Raw genomic sequence first — 19220 nt, forward strand, 5'->3', positions numbered from 1 at the left:
AAAAAATGTTCAATTCAAGCTTCATAAAATGGTGGGAAATAATAGGTTAAAAATTAATATAGTGATATTAATGGATGAATACTCAGCACTTTTATATGACATTACTTTGTCCACTATTTTAGCAGCGGCTGTTAAACATGTTAACATCTATATTAGAATAGTGGATGGTGAAATATTACACAAATGCACTAATCATTCCCCTGCTAATAGGATCAATAGTGATTTCTCACTTAAAACAGCTCACGTGTTAGAAAATAAATCAGGGATCTGTCTAAAACTAGTTTCAGCTTCCTTTTTGAATAATTCTGGTAACAATATGTTTCACTACTAGTTCTACCAATTTTCAAATTCAGTGTGAGTCTATTTGTTATATGTGTTGCTCTGCACTATGAGAGAAAACTTTTGTTGGTGCGTTTATGCAGAGATCCTGGTGCCTGAGTTAATGCAAGTGGAAAAAGAACTTTGCGAAGGTACATCATATGTCTTTTTTTAGTCCCCATTGTGCCACTGTTGCCTCTTGCTCCCCACCCTGAGTGTCAATGCTCTGCCACCTCTAACCATCCAATCCGAGTCTCAATGTTCTGCACATCTGCTCATCCAACCCGAGTTCCAATGCTCTGCCACCTCTTCCCATCCACCCTGAGTCCCAATGTTCTGCCACCTCTTCCCATCCACCCTGAGTCCCAATGTTCTGCCACCTCTTCCCATTCACCCTGAGTCCCAATGTTCTGCCACCTCTTCCCATTCACCCAACTCCCAATGTTCTGCCACCTCTTCCCATCCACCCTGAGTCCCAATGTTCTGCCACCTCTTCCCATTCACCCTGAGTTCCAATGTTCTGCCACCTCTTCCCATCCACCCAACTCACAATGTTCTGCCACCTCTTCCCATTCACCCTGAGTCCCAATGTTCTGCCACTTCTTCCCATTCACCCTGAGTCCCAATGTTCTGCCACCTCTTCCCATCCACCCAACTCCCAATGTTCTGCCACCTCTTCCCATCCACCCAACTCCCAATGTTCTGCCACCTCTTCCCATCCACCCAACTCCCAATGTTCTGCCGCCTCTTCCCATCCACCCAACTCCCAATGTTCTGCCACCTCTTCCCATTCACCCTGAGTCCCAATGTTCTGCCGCCTCTTCCCATCCACCCAACTCCCAATGTTCTGCCACCTCTTCCCATTCACCCTGAGTACCAATGTTCTGCCACCTCTTCCCATTCACCCTGAGTCCCAATGTTCTGCCACCTCTTCCCATCCACCCAACTCCCAATGTTCTGCCACCTCTTCCCATCCACCCAACTCCCAATGTTCTGCCATCTCTTCCCATTCACCCTGAGTCTCAATGTTCTGCCACCTCTTCCCATTCACCCTGAGTCCCAATGTTCTGCCACCTCTTCCCATCCACCCAACTCCCAATGTTCTGCCACCTCTTCCCATCCACCCAACTCCCAATGTTCTGCCACCTCTTCCCATTCACCCTGCGTCCCAATGTTCTGCCACCTCTTCCCATTCACCCAACTCCCAATGTTCTGCCACCTCTTCCCATTCACCCTGAGTCTCAATGTTCTGCCACCTCTTCCCATCCACCCAACTCCCAATGTTCTGCCACCTCTTCCCATTCACCCTGAGTCCCAATGTTCTGCCACTTCTTCCCATTCACCCTGAGTCCCAATGTTCTGCCACCTCTTCCCATTCACCCTGCGTCCCAATGTTCTGCCACCTCTTCCCATTCACCCTGCGTCCCAATGTTCTGCCACCTCTTCCCATTCACCCAACTCCCAATGTTCTGCCACCTCTTCCCATTCACCCTGAGTCCCAATGTTCTGCCACCTCTTCCCATTCACCCTGCGTCCCAATGTTCTGCCACCTCTTCCCATTCACCCTGCGTCCCAATGTTCTGCCACCTCTTCCCATTCACCCAACTCCCAATGTTCTGCCACCTCTTCCCATTCACCCTGAGTCCCAATGTTCTGCCACCTCTTCCCATTCACCCTGAGTCCCAATGTTCTGCCACTTCTTCCCATTCACCCTGAGTCCCAATGTTCTGCCACCTCTTCCCATTCACCCTGAGTCCCAATGTTCTGCCACCTCTTCCCATCCACCCAACTCCCAATGTTCTGCCACCTCTTCCCATTCACCCAACTCCCAATGTTCTGCCACCTCTTCCCATTCACCCAACTCCCAATGTTCTGCCACCTCTTCCCATTCACCCTGAGTCCCAATGTTCTGCCACCTCTTCCCATCCACCCAACTCCCAATGTTCTGCCACCTCTTCCCATTCACCCAACTCCCAATGTTCTGCCACCTCTTCCCATTCACCCTGAGTCCCAATGTTCTGCCACCTCTACCCATCCACCCCGAGAAGAACATTTTTTGTATATTATTAAAAAAATATCTTATTGGTTAACTGAATACCATTGCTAACAGATGCAGCCCTTTAGAAATGATTTGGCATAAAGAAAATACCACATGAATCTTGCTGTGACAACACATTTATTTGATTTGCAGATTCAACCAGATCTAATACACCTATAATTTAATGGTTTACTTGTTACAAAAATACAGTATTACACTGGAACCCTATATCAGAGGTGTCTAACCTTTAGCCCTATGGGCACAAGCCACTCACAAGCTCAGGCAATTCAGTCCTATTGCACTTATGTTTGCTGGTTTGTCTTCTTTGAATTTTGTGGACTTGGAGGTTTGAAAAGGGTTGGTGGAGAAATTCCAAATCAGAATCATTAGCTTCAACAATTTATATACAAATCAAGATGGATTAAAACTTTATATGTGGACCTCATGATTCAATGGTATGGACCAATATGGCCCATGAAGTCAAAATTTTGGACATTCCTGCTCTATATTACTAGTTATATATACACATACCAATTTAATCCTGAAACCTTATATATCATTATAGAAATTGTATTAAAGGATTATGTGCTAAAACTGTCAATTTTATAATAACCTCAGTCCCCCGAGCCCCAGGTAAACAAAACTAGCTACAGGAAACCATGGGGGCAATTTTTCCAGCCCCGAGGAGGCAGGTTTGGAGGCAGGACAGTTGGCAAAATGGCAAAAACTGAGTGCAGGTTCGGAACCCGCCTCCATTGGGGAAATCGCCCCCCATATTTCTATCACAGCACTAATGTTCTGAGGGTAATTGGACATTGAAGAGAACTACCCATCACCAAGTTTTCCACTTATTAACAACTGGCAGTGACATTGGACAGGAACATTATTAGTATATGCTATGGTAAACTTGGTCAGTTTTAGTCAATTTGTATTACATATGTTTAATCAGTCTATATGTAACAAAGCTTGTTTATTTCTATATGGCAGTTAAACAATAATGCACAGTGTGACTATCCTTTCTAGATGCATTTCTCCATCATAAAATGCTATCCTGCCAAGGAAAGTTTCTAATAACTATTTCAACTACAGGGTTCTTATAACTAATAACTAATTGTGATTAGGAAGCTAGAAACGCCGAATACCAACTGCTTTCAAAGGCTAATGTAACCTTCAAAATACAGTAACCTAAGAAGCCAATTAATGTGTAGTTACAGATAATACACACATTGGAATTGCCTTGAAGACAAATAAGATGAAATACTCCTTGGGGGTTTGCAATAGACAGTAAATGATTGGTGCAAGGTGAAGTGTTCTAATTGAGTGTGAGGGTAGATGCCCATCATTATTGTTGTGCAAGCTGTGCTATTATATCATGGAAAAAGATCTTGGTTGGAAACAGAAGACAATATTCAGCCACAGAATATGAACCATCATTATCCTGAGTGGATGTAATTAAAGGAACAGTGTGTCTCGGGCTGGTTTTGCTGCTGGAATAACTAACGGGGTGACTTTTCTGCTATCAATCTGCCAGATTAAGTTACATAATGTAACTGTGCTTTTCTCCATGATTTAATAGATGAGCCATCACAACTCCACACAGGGTGGACTTTGCTGTAAAGCAGTGGCCATAGCAAATGTGCCACGTTAATAAATATTAAAAAGTTCTTGCAGTGTCAGGAAAATGCATCAAGTCAGCCTCTAGCTTTCATGATTGCTTAGTGGCTAAATGCACCATCCAGTCAATTCGCGGTCTGGGGCTGAGCTAGCTGATCTCATCTGTGGCACCAGTTAAGCTAGAATTGGCTTTACTGCCTGAGCGGAGAGACAGGGGGAAAGAAAGAGTCAGCCAGGGTTCCTGCTCCCAAATCGTTCTCCAGCAACCCTTGCTGACAAGTGCAAGCAAGTTGATGGTAAATGAGGGCAGGATTAGAGTAAATTGTGACGCTCTCACAGTTGAATAGCCTTCGTTTCTAATGTCAGTTAGGGAGCATGGCCATTTGAACCACGTACCGGGGGACGCCAGCGCATGAGGAAAAGTGAACACATTCAGGAGGGGAAAATGGAAAAAAACATACATGGGTTGAAAAGGTCGTCTCCGTATCCTGCTATAGACAACCAAGGCAAAATGATGGGGTGGAGGGGGGGGGGGGTGGGTGAGGGGAGGCTGCGGGGGGCAGTGGGAGGGGGAGATTTGGGGTGGGGATTGGTGCAAATAAGAAAAAATATGACCAAGCAGCACATTTTTATTACAATGTAAGTGTAATAGGGTAAAACCTCATGTGCTTTATCACCAAGCACAGCTGAGTCACTGCACCAACCTGACATTTCTATTTCCAACAACAGGAATCCTATAGCTTCTCTGAATGATATTCTCTAATTAGTATCATCGTGTTGAGTTATTGGAAGTTTTGGGCTATAAAACCATATCAACTAGGAACTGGGTTGAAACCAGCCAAATTAATTTCACTTAAGCTTCTTAATAGCTGTCGGAGAAGGGAGGCTTTCATTCCACTGGATTCACTAATAAAAGGAAACTTTCTAGCCCATTGAACTATCCAATTGCTGTATATTTGTTTTCTTTTAAAGATAAAGATTATTAATTTTTTGTTTCATCTTAATTGCCAATATTGAGTAAAATATAGCTGTTGATATGTAGAACATGGGAATTCCTATCAGGTAGATATGTGGTCAGTTAGCTATTTCGCATTGGTTTTTTAATTAGCTCGAATTCAAGGGTGTAGAAGGCCTCTGGGACTATTGATTCTCGGGATAAATATATTTCTGGTGAGTCAAAATGTGTCGGTGAATTATAAATCTGTTTCACATATACTGTGGCTGACACGGAAATCTACATTCTATATTGAATCTGCAAATATGGATCCAGTAGAATTCCCAAAATATTTGCCTCAGTGGACTAGTATCAGGGATGTGTTTGTCTAAAAACGGAAGTATGCACACATACGGTATACAGTAGTGATTTTGTGAGCTCTTCTCCTAGTTGACGTGAGTGCAGATCAGAGCTAGGCTGAAAACGTTATAAGGCCGATACTGTGATGCACTCTCCCATCTAGCATTGCTGCACAACAAGAGTGGAGCTTTGGAAAATTGTCCCTTATGTGTACATTAGACACTGTGTCCGTATGTTTGACACTTATGTCTGTGCAAACACATTTTTACAGTAACATGACAGGCATAATGGGTTGATTCAGCCATAAGTCCTTTTATTATGCTTTTGCCCCAATACTTTTCTGTCTTTCTCCTGGAGGCACCCACTCCCTTTCGTCCCACCATTGGTGGCTGTGCTTTCAGCCATCTAGGCCCTAAGCTCTGAAATGCCCTCCACCTCTCCACTTATGTTTCCTCCTTAAAACCTATCTCTTTGACCAAGATTTTAGTCACTCCTCTTAATATCGTCTTCTTTGGCCTGGTGTCTATTTTTATCAGATTACACTTCTGGGATGCGCCTTAGGACATTTTCCTACATTAAAGGCATGTTTAAATGCAAGTTTTTGTTGTTCTTGTGTTGACTTGTGCATGGACATAGTTCCACAGGTACTGACCCACATCCAATTGCCATTCTTCATGCATGAGCCTGTTTACTTAGTGTGGGCAGGTTACTTAATCCCGTGGGTAACACAGAAGATATTTAATCCCATGGCTAATACACCTGATTCTGTCCTCACATAACAACCACATCTGTGTACTTTCTAGTGGGGGGTCAGTGAATAGTGATCAGTAGTGGAGGCCATACCTGATTGTCTTTTTTGCTACCTATTACATAGAAACATAGAAGATAGGAGCAGGAATAGGCCATTCGGCCCCTCGAGCCTGCTCCGCCATTCAATGCGATCATGGCTGATCATCCAAATTCAGTACCCTGTCCCTGTTTTTCCCCATATCCCTTGATCCGTTTAGCCTTAAGAAATATATCCAACTCCTTCTTGAATATATTTAATGAATTGGCCTCTACTGCCTTCTGTGGTAGAGAATTCCACAGGTTCACCACTCTCTGGGTGAAGGAGACCAATTGGTGCACCCATCATTACCGAGGGTGAGGTGACTTAATTCAGAGCATGCTGGGAATCATACCACCTTGGGCTGTATGGCTGAGAACTACAAAGTTCACTTGTCAATTATAAGTTCTTGCTTATTCTGAGGACACCAACCCATGAGGTGGGTCTAGATTAAGTCAGCACATATAAATGTATGTAACCAAATAGAAATTGTCAATTTCAGATCCCACTAATCTCAATTTCCCATTATAAACAAGCAATTTGAGTTTTAGGGCTGGATTTTTCCAACCTCGGCAGGTCCAGGGCGGGCGACGTCTGTGGTGTGTGGGGACCTGGCATCTGTCTCAATCCCTGCCTCCAACAAGATTTTACGACGATGGGGTTTGTTAAGCCCGCCTTGTGAAGTTCCCAGCCAATTAATAGGAAGTGGGTCTGATGATGTCATTTGATGATGCTTCATCAGCCGGTTTCCTTAAGAACATAAGAAGTAAGAGCAGGAGTAGACCATACGGCCCCTCGAGGCTGCTCCGCTATTCAATAAGGCCATGGCTGATCATTGGCCTCAACTCCATTTTCCCGCCCGAGCTCCATATCCCTTGATTCCCCTGGAGTCCAAAAATCTATCTATCCCAGCCTTGAATATAATCAAAGACTCACCATTCACAACACTCTGGGGCAGAGAATTCCAAAGATTCCCAACCCTCTGAATGAAGAAATTCCTCCTCAGCTCAATCTTAAATGGCCGACCCCTTATCCTGAGACTATGGCCTAGAAATTGGGTTGGGGCACCAAAGTGGCGCAAAAGTCGCCTGAGCGCAGGATTTAGCGCAGCGATCGGAGTAATACCGATCACCAGAAATTCAGTTTCAGTGCCCCTCGAGGGACACGGGGCGAGGCTCGAGGCGCTCCGCGTCCCTCTTAGGGCGCTGAAACTGATTATCGCAGCGCAACGTGCCACAGCGCCACACGCTGCGGCACGGCAGGCTGCGGTACTGCAGGCCTTCCTCCCACAGTTAAGGGGGAGGTGCCTGCAACAGCGCGATCCCCGCTCGCGAGTGCCGGCAAATAAGCCCGGCACCAAGGAGAAGTGCCGGGCTCTCGGGAAACAGCCGGCAATGCCGCGGGGGGGGGGGGGTGGTTAGGAGGCCGGGGATGGAGGTGCTGGCAGGCAGACGCTGAAAAAGCGGCCGCCCCGCACCTCCACCTTAACTTGCGCCGCTGCCGGCACAGTAAGGCCCCGTGAACCAGGCGCGGGTAGCGAACGGCGCATCTGCGGCGTTCGCTACCAAATATCGCGAACGGGGCGCGAATGGGGCGCTGCGCACACCGATGACATCATCGGTGGCGGCGCAGGGCAACAGGCTAACGCCACCATTAGCGCCCCTCCTGAATATCGCGGGAGGCGCAGCCAGTGGCGCTACAGCCACTGCCTGCCTCTTTAGGCGTTAACAGGTGGTGCTACTCACCCAATTTCTCCCCCTATGCCCCCTAGTTCTAGACACTCCAGCCAGGGGAAACAACCTCTCAGCATCTACCCTGTCAAGCCCCTTCAAAATCTTGTATGTTTCAATGAGATCACCTCTCATTCTTCTAAACACCAGAGAGTATAGGCCCATTCTACACAATCTCTCATCATAGGACAGCCCTCTCATCCCAGGAATCAATCTAGTGAACCTTCGTTACACCGCCTCCAAGGCAAGTGTATCCTTCCTTAGATAAGGAGACCAAAACTGTGCACAGTACTCCAGGTGTGGTCTCATCAAGGCCCTGTACAATTGTAGCAAGACTTCCTTACTCTTATACTCTAACCCCCTGCAATAAAGGTCAACATGCCATTTGCCTTCCTTACTGTTTGCTGTACCTGCATGCTAGCTTTCTGTGTTTTTTGCACGAGGTCATCCAAATCTCTCTGAACACCAACATTTGAAAGTTTCTCACCATTTAAAAAATGTTCTGTTTTTCTATTCTTCCTACCAAAGTGAATAACCTCACATTTCCCTACATTATACTCCATCTGCCACCTTACTGCCCACTGACTTAGTCTATCTACATCCCTTTGCAGACTCTTTGGGCAGGATTTTCATTGGGCCGTGGAGGCGGGATTGGAGGCATGTGGGAGGTTAAAATCTTGAAATCGGGGGGGCACGAACCCACCCCGCCCCCAACCCGCATCCATGCCAGTTTCAAAAGCAGCGGATACCCGACCTGTGCTGGGTAGTTAACAGGCAGTTTTTAGCCTAATCCCTATTTTTATTCCTGAAGTGTGGGATTCCCGATAGCTCCAAATCATGCCAAGTTAGATAGGGGAATAGATAGGCATTTCTGCGGCCGCAAACGAGACTCCAGGATGGTGTGTTGCCTCCCTGGTGCAAGGGTCAAGGATGTCTCAGAGCGGCTGCAGAACATCTTGGAAGGGGAGGGTGAACAGCCAGTTGTCGTGGTGCATATAGTTACCAACGATATAGGTAAAAAACGGGATGAGGTCCTAAAAGCTGAATATAGGCAGTTAGGAGGTAAATTAAAAAATAGGTCCTCAAAGGTAGTAATCTCAGGATTGCTACCAGTGCCACGTGCTAGTCAGAGTAGAAATAGAAGAATATTTCAGATTAATACGTGGCTAGAGGAATGGTGCCGGGGGAGGGATTCAAATTCCTGGGACATTGGAACTGGTTCTGGGGGAGGTGGGACCAGTTCAAACTGGATGGTTTGCAGCTGGGCAGGGCCGGGACCGATGTCCTAGAGGGAGTGTTTGCTAGTGCTCTGGGGGAGGGTTTAAACTAAAATGGCAGGGGGTTGGGAACCTGAGCAGGGGGACAGAGGAAAGGGAAACAAGGATAAAAGCAAAAGATAGGAAGGAGAAAAACAAAAGTGGCAGTCAGAGAAATCAACGGTTTAAATCAAACATGGCCACAATAAATAATAATTCTAATAGGTCTAAGAGCGTTAAAAAAACAAGCCTGAAGGCTTTGTGCCTTAATGCGAGAAGCATTCGTAATAAGGTGGATGAATTAGCTGCACAAATAGAGGTAAACAAATATGATTTGATTGGGATTACGGAAACATGGCACCAGGGTGGCCAAGGCTGGGAACTCAACATCCAGGGGTTTTCAATATTCAGGAAAGATAGGCAAAAAGGAAATGGAGGTGGGGTAGCATTACTGGTTAAAGAAAGGATTAAGACAATTGTAAGGAAGGATATTAGCTCTGATTATGTGGAGTCTGTATGGGTAGAACTGAGAAATACCAAGGGGCAGAAAATGTTAGTGGGAGTGGTATATAGACCTCCAAACAGTAATGCGGAAGTTGGGGATGGCATTAAAAGGGAAATTAGAGAAGCATGCAAAAAGCGCACAGCAGTCATCATGTCAGCATATAGATTGGGCTAACCAAATTAGGAGGAATTCCTGGAGTGTTTACGGGATGGTTTCCTGGACGAATATGTCGAGGAACCAACCAGAGATTAGGCCATCTTAGACTGGGTATTATGTAATGAGAAAGGATTAATTAGCAATCTTGTTGTACGAGGCCCCTTGGGTCGGAACGATCATAATGGCCCAGAACTTGGTGTCGGGGGCTTGCAGCGCGTGCAAGCCCCCGATGTGCGCTCACCCTGCGCGCCGACATCTGAAACCTGGCCCGCAGTGGATTTCCTGTCAGTGGCCCGGTTCTGATGTCAGTGCGCTGTGCTAACCTGACCCAGCGGTGTAGTTAGTGCGATGTGCCAGCTGGGATCAGGTGAGCACTGTTCAGCCAATCAGGGGAGGGGAAACTTCATTCATAAGTTTGAGAGTAAGAACTGTCAAACTCATGAGAAGTACTGCACCCCAAAACACTACTTAAACTTTAAATAAAATTTTAAAAAACATCCCAATCATTAAATTAAGTATAAATAAGTTTAAATAAATAATTTAAACAATAATTTTTTTTTTTGAAAAAAATAAATTTTTAACAAAAAGGGTCTAAAACTAAACTTACCTTATTGTAGATTCTTTAAAATAATAAACCTGTGGAAAAAAAAATTCTAAATTGCACTAAAACACCACTTACCTGTAAAAATAAATACTTATGTGTGCTTTTTACAAGCGTAAAGACCGGAGGCCTTTACACATGCGCAAATCCCCCAAAACAGAGGAAATCCAAGACACACGCACTGCCCCCTACAGCGCAAGCGCTAGCCTCTTCAACTCTTGGGTTAGAGGAGAGGAAATGCCAGTTTTCAGCGCATGCGCTGTGCATGCTGAAAACTGGCATTTCCTCCGGCCAGACGCGTGAGTACCCCTTCCGTACTCATGCGTTTGGGGAGGAATTTCTGCCCCACTATGATCGAATTCTTCATTAAGATGGAGAATGAAGTAGTTAACTCAGAGGCTAGGGTCCTGAATTTAAATAAAGGAAACTACGATGGTCTGAGGCGCGAATTGGGTAGGATTGATTGGGGAATGTCACTCAAAGGGTTAATGGTGGTTAGGTAATGGCAAACTTTCAAAGACCACATGGATGAACGACAGAATTTGTTCATCCCACTTTGGCATAAAAAAAATTTAAAAAGTGACTCAACCGTGGCTAACGAGGGAAATTAGGGATAGCATGGATAGAGGATTGGCTATCTAACAGAAGGCAGAGAGTTGGGATAAATGGTTCATTCTCAGGCTGGCAATCAGTAACCAGTGGTGTTCCGCAGGGGTCAGTGCTGGGTCCCCAACTCTTTACAATCTATATTAACGATTTGGAGGAGGGGACCGAGTGTAACATATCCAAGTTTGCAGATGGTACTAAGATGGGAGGGAAAGTAGCGAGTGAGGAGGACATAAAAAACCTGCAAGGGGACATAGGCAGGCTAAGCAAGTGGGCAGAGATTTGGCAGATGGAATACAATACTGGAAAGTGTGAGGTTATGCACTTTGGCAGGAAAAATCGTAGAGCAAGTTATTATCTTAATGGCAAGAAACTGGAAAGTACTGAAGTACAAAGGGATCTGGGGGTCCTGGTGCACGAAACTCAAAAGGTTAGTATGCAGGTGCAGCAAGTGATTAAGAAGGCCAATGGAATGTTGGCTTTCATTGCTAGGGGGATAGAATATAAAAATAGGGAGGTATTACTTCAGTTGTACAAGGTATTGGTGAGACCGCACCTGGAATACTGCATACAGTTTTGGTGTCCATACTTAAGAAAAGACATACTTGCTCTCGAGTCAGTACAAAGAAGGTTCACTCGGTTAATCCCGGGGATGAGGGGATGGACATATGAGGAGAGGTTGAGTAGATTGGGACTCTACTCATTGGAGTTCAGAAGAATGAGAGGCGATCTTATTGAAACATATAAGATTGTGACGGGGTTGGATCGGGTGGATGCAGGGAGGATGTTCCAGATGATGGGTGAAACTAGAACTGGGGGCATAGTCTTAGAATAAGGGGCTGCTCTTTCAAAACTGAGATGAGGAGGAACTACTTCACTCAGAGGGTGGTAGGTCCATGGAATATGCTGCCCCAAAAAGCTGTCGAAGCTACATCATTACATAAATTTAAAACAGAAATAGACAGTTTCCTAGAAGAAAAGGGAATTAAGGGTTACGGGGAGCGGGCAGAAATTTGGACATGAGTCTAGGTTCGGATCGGTCATGGCCCTGTGGGTAGCGGAGCGAGCCCAGGGGCCGTGTAGCCTGATCCTGCTCCTGTTTCGTGTGTCTAATTCTGTTGGATTCAGGAGATAGTCCTGTCATAGTGGATTGGCAGTTAGGATCAGATCAGCCATGATCTTATTGAATGGCGGAGCAGGCTCGAGGGGCCAATTGGCCTACTCCTGCTCCTATTTCTTATGTTCTTATCTTATAAGATCCAAGGAGAGGACATATAAATTGGCCAGAAGAAGCAGTAATCCAGAGGATTGGGAGCAGTTTAGGATTCAACAAAGGAGGACAAAGGGATTAATTAAGAAAGGGAAAATAGAGTATGAGAGTAAGCTTCCAGGGAAAATAAAAACTGACTGTAAAAGCTTTTATAGATATGTGAAGAGAAAAAGATTGGTGACGTCAAGCGTAGGTCCCTTGCAGTCAGAATCAGGGGAATTTATAATGGGGAACAAAGAAATGGCAGACCAATTAAATACATACTTTGGTTCTGTCTTCACAAAGGAGGACACAAATAACCTCCCAGAAATGTCGGGGAACATAGGGTCTGATGAAAGGGAGGAACTGAAAGAAATCAGTATTTGTAGGGAAATGGTGTTAGGGAAATTGATGGGATTGAAGGCCGATAAATCCCCAGGGCCTGATAATCTACATCCTGGAGTTCAGCGAAGATTCACCAGGCTGATACCTGGGATGACAGGAATGACGTATGAGGAGAGATTGGGTCGATTGGGCTTGTACTCGCTGGAGTTTAGGAGAATGAGAGGGGATCTAATTGAAACTTATAAAATTCTGGCAGGACTGGACAGACTAGATGCAGGGAGGATGTTCCCGATGGTCGATGAATCCAGAACCAGGGGTCACAGTCTAAGGATAAGGGGTAGGCCATTTAGGACAGAAATGAGGAGGAATTTCTTCACCCAGAGAGTGGTGAACCTGTGGAATTCTCTACCACAGAAGGCAGTAGAGGCCAATTCATTAAATATATTCAAGAAGGAGTTGGATATATTTCTTAAGGCTAAAGGAGTCAAGGTGTATGGGGAGAAAGCAGGGACCGGGTACTGAACTTGGATGGTCAGCCATGATCGCATTGAATGGCGGAGCAGGCTCAAGGGGCCGAATGGCCTACTCCTTCTCCTATCTTCTATGTTTCTATGTTTCTATATTAACGAGGCGGACCATCGGGCTGAAGGGCTTGGAGGGTTCGAGATGTCCGGTGTTCAGGTGAGTGACGGGTGCATGAGTGCAGCGGTAAGTGTGTTTGTTGTGTGTAAAGTGTTTAAAGAAGTTTTACTTACCTTTACTTACCTTTACAGCCTTCCTTCCTTCAGGTCTTGGGAGTCCCTCATCTCACTGGCACAGAAAGCAGAATGGCTGCGAGCTGTCAAAAGTTGCAGCATTCAGCGTTCTGTTCTGGAGAGATCTCTAAATCAGCCTGAGAGAAAGGAATTAACTTGGAGTACAGATTGTCAGTGTTTGACAGCTTCAAAGAGCTGTCAAATGCTGATATTTCATCTGTCAAATGCTCTTGACAGATGAGATGTCAATCTGTGACGTCACCTGTTGTCGGGTGGCCCTTAATTGGCCTGCTGAGCCCGCTGGGCAGGCTCAACAGGGTCAATCAAGTGAAAGTCGAGTGGGTTGGCCACAACTCGATGGAGGCGGGACTACAACCCCGAAAGTTGTAGTCCCGCCTCCTACACACCTCCAGTATCAAAATCCAGCCCTTTGTGTTCTCCTCACAGCTTACTGTTCCACCTAGCTTTATATCATCAGCAAACATGGATACATTACACTCAGCCTCTTCATCTAGGTCATTAATATGGACTGTGAATCACTGAGGCCCCAACACTGATCCTTGCGGCATCCCACTAGTTACAGCCTGTCAACCTGAAAATGACCCATTTATCCCTACTCTCTGTTTTCTGTCCGTTAACCAATCCTCTATCAATGCTACTATATTACCCCCAACTCCATGAGCCCTAATCTTGTGTATTAACCTTTTATGTGCCTTATCGAATGCCTTTTGGAAATCCAAATATACTACATCCACTGGTTCCCCTTTATCTACTCTGCTAGTTACATCCTCAAAAAACTCTAATAAATTTGTGAAACACGATTTCCCTTTCATAAAACCATGTTGACTCTGCCTAATCATGTTATGATTTTCTAAGTGCCCCTGATACCACTTCCTTAACAATGAATTCCAACATTTTGCCGATGACTGATGTCAGGTTAACTGGCCTGTAGTTCCCTGTTTTTTCTCTCCCTCCTTTCTTGAATAGCGGTGTTACATTTATGACCTTCCAATCCACTGGGACCATTTTAGAATCTAGGGAATTTTGGAAGATGAAAACCAATGCATCCACTATCTCTTCAGCCACCTCTTTTAGAACCCTAGGATGTAGGCCGTCAGGTCCAGGGGATTTGTTGGCTTTTAGTCCCATTAGTTTCTCTAGTATTTTTTCTCTACTTATATTAATTACATTAATTTCCTCACCCTCATTAGACCCTTGGTTCCCCACCATTTTTGGCATGCTTTTTGTGTCTTCTACTGTGAAGACAGATACAAAATATTTGTTTTAACTTCTCTGCCATTTCCTTATTCCCCATAATAATTTCTCCTGTCTCAGCCTCTAAGGGACCAATGTTTACTTTTGCTACTCTCTTCCTTTAATACATGCTTGTAGAAGCTCTTACAATCTGCTTTTATATTTCTTGTTAGTTTTCTCTCATTCTATTTTTTCCCTTTTTATCAATTTTTTGGCCAAGCTATGCTGGATTCTGAAACTCTCCCAATCCTCAGGCTTAATATTATTCTTTGCAACATTATAAGCTTCTTCTTTCAATCTAATGCAATCCTTAACTTCTTTAATTAGCCATGGTTGGATCACTTTTCCCATGGAGTTTTTGTTTCTCAATGGAATGTATTTTTGTTGAGAATTATGAAATATTTCTTTAAATGCTAGCCACTGCTTATCTACCGCCATACCTTTTAATCTATTTTTTCCAATCTACCTTAGCCAACTTGTCCCTCATACCTATGTAATTGGCTTTATTTAAGTTTAAGACTCTAGTTTCGGACTTAGGCAAGTCACTCTCAAAATTAATGTGAAATTCTATCATATTATGATCACTCTGCCCCAGAGGATCCTTTACTATGAGATTGCTAATTAACCCTGTCTCATTACATAGTGCAAGATCTAAAATAGCCTGTTACCTGGTTGGTTCCATGACATATTGGCCCCGATTTTCTGCCAGCCATCGGGCGGCTTTCCAGGCGGCCGGGGGCCGAAAATCACCAAAAAAACAGGTCGCGACCACCCCCCCCGCCTGATTCCCCGCCCCGTCCGACTGTCGGACCGCCGTTTCTCCGTGACCCGATTCAGTCCCGGCTGCCGCTGGCGGGACTGGCCGTCGGAACACAAATCACCAATTATTACCTTGTTTAAGTAGATTTTAAGGGGCCGTTGCGATTTTGGGGCTTTCCCCACATGAAACACACCTGCGGGGAACCCCGCTGATGAGACCTGGCGTGAAAACAGTTGGCTTGCATGCTTGCAGCTGCAGGTCAATGAGGACTGAAGAGATTTAAACAGCCAGCATTTGCAGGCTGCAGGACCTTGTTGATGAAGGCTTGGGGGAACTTTATAAAGGCTTAGGCACAGCTGTAGAAAGTTGGAGCCTCACACACTTCTCCAGTGTGAGCTCCTGGGAAGCCCCTCCCACCACCCTAACTCAGCGCCTCCTCAATGGAGGCATCTGCCAGAAGCATGGGAGGCCTTTGGTACCTTCCCTTCCTGGCATTAGAGGATCTCCAACAGCAGAGGAGGCTGGAGCAACTCCAGCAACAGCATCACCAGCAACACCAGCAGCACCAGCAGGAGCAGCAGGCTGCGGCTCACCCACCTGAGGCAGCACAGGGCAGAAGGGGTCAGCGCATGGAAGGCTGTCGGCGCAGGAGATACCCCCCAAACAGGGTGTACAGACACAGGGTCAGCTACCTCAACATGGCTGAGCAACAGTGCCAGAGGCGGCTCCGACTTTCGCGAGAGGTTGTGACTGACATCTGCGCAATGCTGCAGCAAGACCTGGAGCCCAGAGCAACAGGTCCACACTACTTGCCAGTGGCCATCAAAGTCACCACCGCACTCAACTTTTATGCCTCAGGCTCCTTCCAGGGATCAGCAGCAGACATCAGCGGCATCTCCCAGGCTGCCGTACACACATGCATCACGCAGGTAACCGATGCCCTCTTTGCCATCGCGCACAATCACATCCATTTCACCAGGGATCGCGCAAGTGTGAGGGCGCGAGCGCGTGGATTCGCTCAGCTGGCAGACTTTCCAAGGGTGCAGGGCGTCATTGACTGCACACATGTCGCCCTTAGGGCACCCCACCGCAATCCAGGAGTTTTTGTCAACCGCAAGGGCTTCCACCAGGTAAGGCCTCACAGCATCGGCGGGAATCTCGAGCGGCAGAGCGGGGCTATAAAAGCCCCAGAGACCAGGTAAGGCCTCACAGCATCGGCGGGAATCTCGAGCGGCAGAGCGGGGCTATAAAAGCCCCAGAGACCAGGTAGGGCCTCACAGCGTCAGCGGGAATCTCGAGCGGCAGAGTGGGGCTATAAAAGTCCCAGACACCAGGTAAGGTGTACCAGTCTCCAGTCTGGGAACTCGGAGGGAAGGAGAGAGGTAAAAAGTAATCCAAGTGTGATGTCACCAGAAAGCGGGTAAGTGATTGGTTGGTAAGTATTTCTCCCTTTTTAAGCTTAAATCTCTTTGGTTTATAGTTTCTAAGGTGTGATATTCACCATCTAGAATCAGGGCAGAGGGTATTTAAGAATAATATTAATAAATTTAATTAATTACATAGAATGGGAGATCAGGTGATGTGTTGCTGCTGCAATATGTGGGAGCTGGTGGACACCATTGATGCTCACGGTGATCACATTTGCAGTAAGTGTTGGCTGCTCAAGGAATTCCGGCTCCGTGTTGAAGAGCTGGAGTCCGAGCTTCAAACACTGAGACACATCAGGGAGGGGGAGAGTTACCTGGACTCTGTGTATCACGAGGTATTCACACCAATTAGATTAATTAATTCAGATGTAGTCCGTGGCCAGGGTCAGGATGGTGTGACTAGAAGTGAGGCAGGTATGGGGATCCAGGAGGTAGTGTTGGAGGAGCCGCAGCCCTTGCACTTGTCCAACAGGTTCGAGGCTCTTACTCCCTGTGAGGATGGGAACAGGGACTGCGGGGAGGATGAGCAACCTGGCCACAGCACCGTGGAGCGGGGGGCCATTCAAGTGGGGGGAGTTAAAAGAAATGTTGTAGTGGTAGGGGATAGTATCGTTAGGATAGATAGAGTTCTTTGCAGCCAAGAGCGAGAGTCCCGAAGGCTGTGTTGCCTGCCCAGTGCCAGGGTTAAGGACATCTCCTCTGGACTGGAGAGAAACTTGGAGTGGGAGGGGGAGGATCCAGTTGTCGTGGTCCATGTTGGTACCGGCGACATAGATAGGACAAGGAAGGAGGTTCTGCTGAGGGAGTTTGAGCAGCTAGGGGCCAAATTAAAAAGCAGAACCACAAGGGTAATAATCTCTGGATTATTACCTGAGCCACGAGCAAATTTGGCTAGGACAAATAAAATTAGAGAGTTAAATGCGTGGCTCAAAGACTGGTGGGGCAGAAATGGGTTTTGCTTCCTGGGACACTGGCACCAGTACTGGGGCAGGAGGGAGCTGTTCCATTGGGACGGGCTTCACTTGGCCAGTGCTGGGACTAGAGTCCTGGCGGATCATATAACTAGGGCTGTAGAGAGGGCTTTAAACTAACTAGTGGGGGGAGGTTCCTAGAGAGCAAATAATAAAAATGACAACAGAGAAGGTCATAGACTTAGGTAGCAGTGGGGAAATTAAAAACCAGAGCTTGTCAGGAAGGGGCAGAAGGTATGGAGTAAAACATATTTGAAAGTTCTATATCTGAATGCACGTAGCATTCGTAACAAAATAGATGAGTTAATGGCACAAATAACTACATATGGGTATGATCTTGTGGCCATTACAGAAACATGGCTGCAGGGTGACAATGCCTGGGAATTAAACATACCAGGTTATTTAACGATCAGGAAGGACAGGCAGGAAGGAAGGGGAGGTGGGGTGGCTATGTTAATAAAGGAAGGAATCACTGTAATACAGAGAAATGATATTGGGTCAAAAGATCAGGATACTTAAACAGTTTGGGTGGAGGGAAGGAATAAAAAGGGGAAAAAAACACTAGTAGGCGTAGTCTATAGGCCTCCAAACAGTTGCAAATCTGTTGGACGGAGTATCAATCAGGAAATAGTTGAGGCTTGTAATAAGGGAACATCTATAATTATGGGGGATTTTAACTATCATATTAATTGGACAAATCAAATTGGGCAGGGCTGCCTTGAGGATGAGTTCATTGAGTGTATTAGGGATGGGTTTCTTGAGCAGTATGTAACTGAACCGACCAGGGGGCAAGCAACCTTAGATCTGGTCCTGTGTAACGAGACAGGATCAATTAAAAATGTCCTAGTAAAGGATCCCCTTGGAATGAATGACCATAACATGGTTGAATTCCATATTCAATTAGAGGGTGAAAAGGTTGGATCTCAAACAAGCGTGCTAAGCTTGAATAAAGGAGGCTATGAAGGTATGAGAGCGGAATTGAGTAGAGTGGATTGGGAAAATAGATTAAAGGGTAAGACGATACATGATCAGTGGTGTACATTTAAGGAGTTATTTTACAACTTCCAAAAAATATATATTCCACTGAGAAGAAAAGGGCGTAAAAGAAAAGACAGCCATCCGTGGCTAAGTAAAGAAATTAAGGATAGTATTCGACTAAAAACAAGGGCATATAAGGTAGCCAAATCTAGTGGGAGGATAGAGGATTGGGAAAACTTTAAAAGACAGCAAAAAATAACAAAAAGATTGATTAAGAAAGGGAAGATAGATTATGGAAGTAAATTAGCAAAAAATATAAAAACAGATAGTAAGAGTTTTTATAGTTATATAAAAAGAAAAAGGGTGGCTAAAGTAAATGTTGGTCCCTTAGAGGATGAGGCCGGGAAATTAATGGTGGGAAATATGGAGATGGCAAAAACACTGAATGAATATTTTATATCAGTCTTTACAGTAGAAGACACTAAGAATATCCCAACACTGGACAAACAGGGGGTAAAGGGGGGGAGGAGCTAAACA

The 19220-nt window shown here is 45.6% G+C and overlaps 1 protein-coding gene across 1 annotated transcript in view; it reads right to left on the reverse strand.

Annotated features, from left to right (window-relative positions):
• The window catches only part of prr16 (proline rich 16), a 409651-nt gene that overhangs the window by 348212 nt on the left and 42219 nt on the right, over positions 1 to 19220 (reverse strand). The window lies entirely within an intron of this gene.

Source organism: Somniosus microcephalus, chromosome 1 (assembly GCF_052327205.1).
Source record: "Somniosus microcephalus isolate GS21.2 chromosome 1, FLI_Smic_1.0, whole genome shotgun sequence".
NCBI lineage: Eukaryota > Metazoa > Chordata > Chondrichthyes > Squaliformes > Somniosidae > Somniosus > Somniosus microcephalus.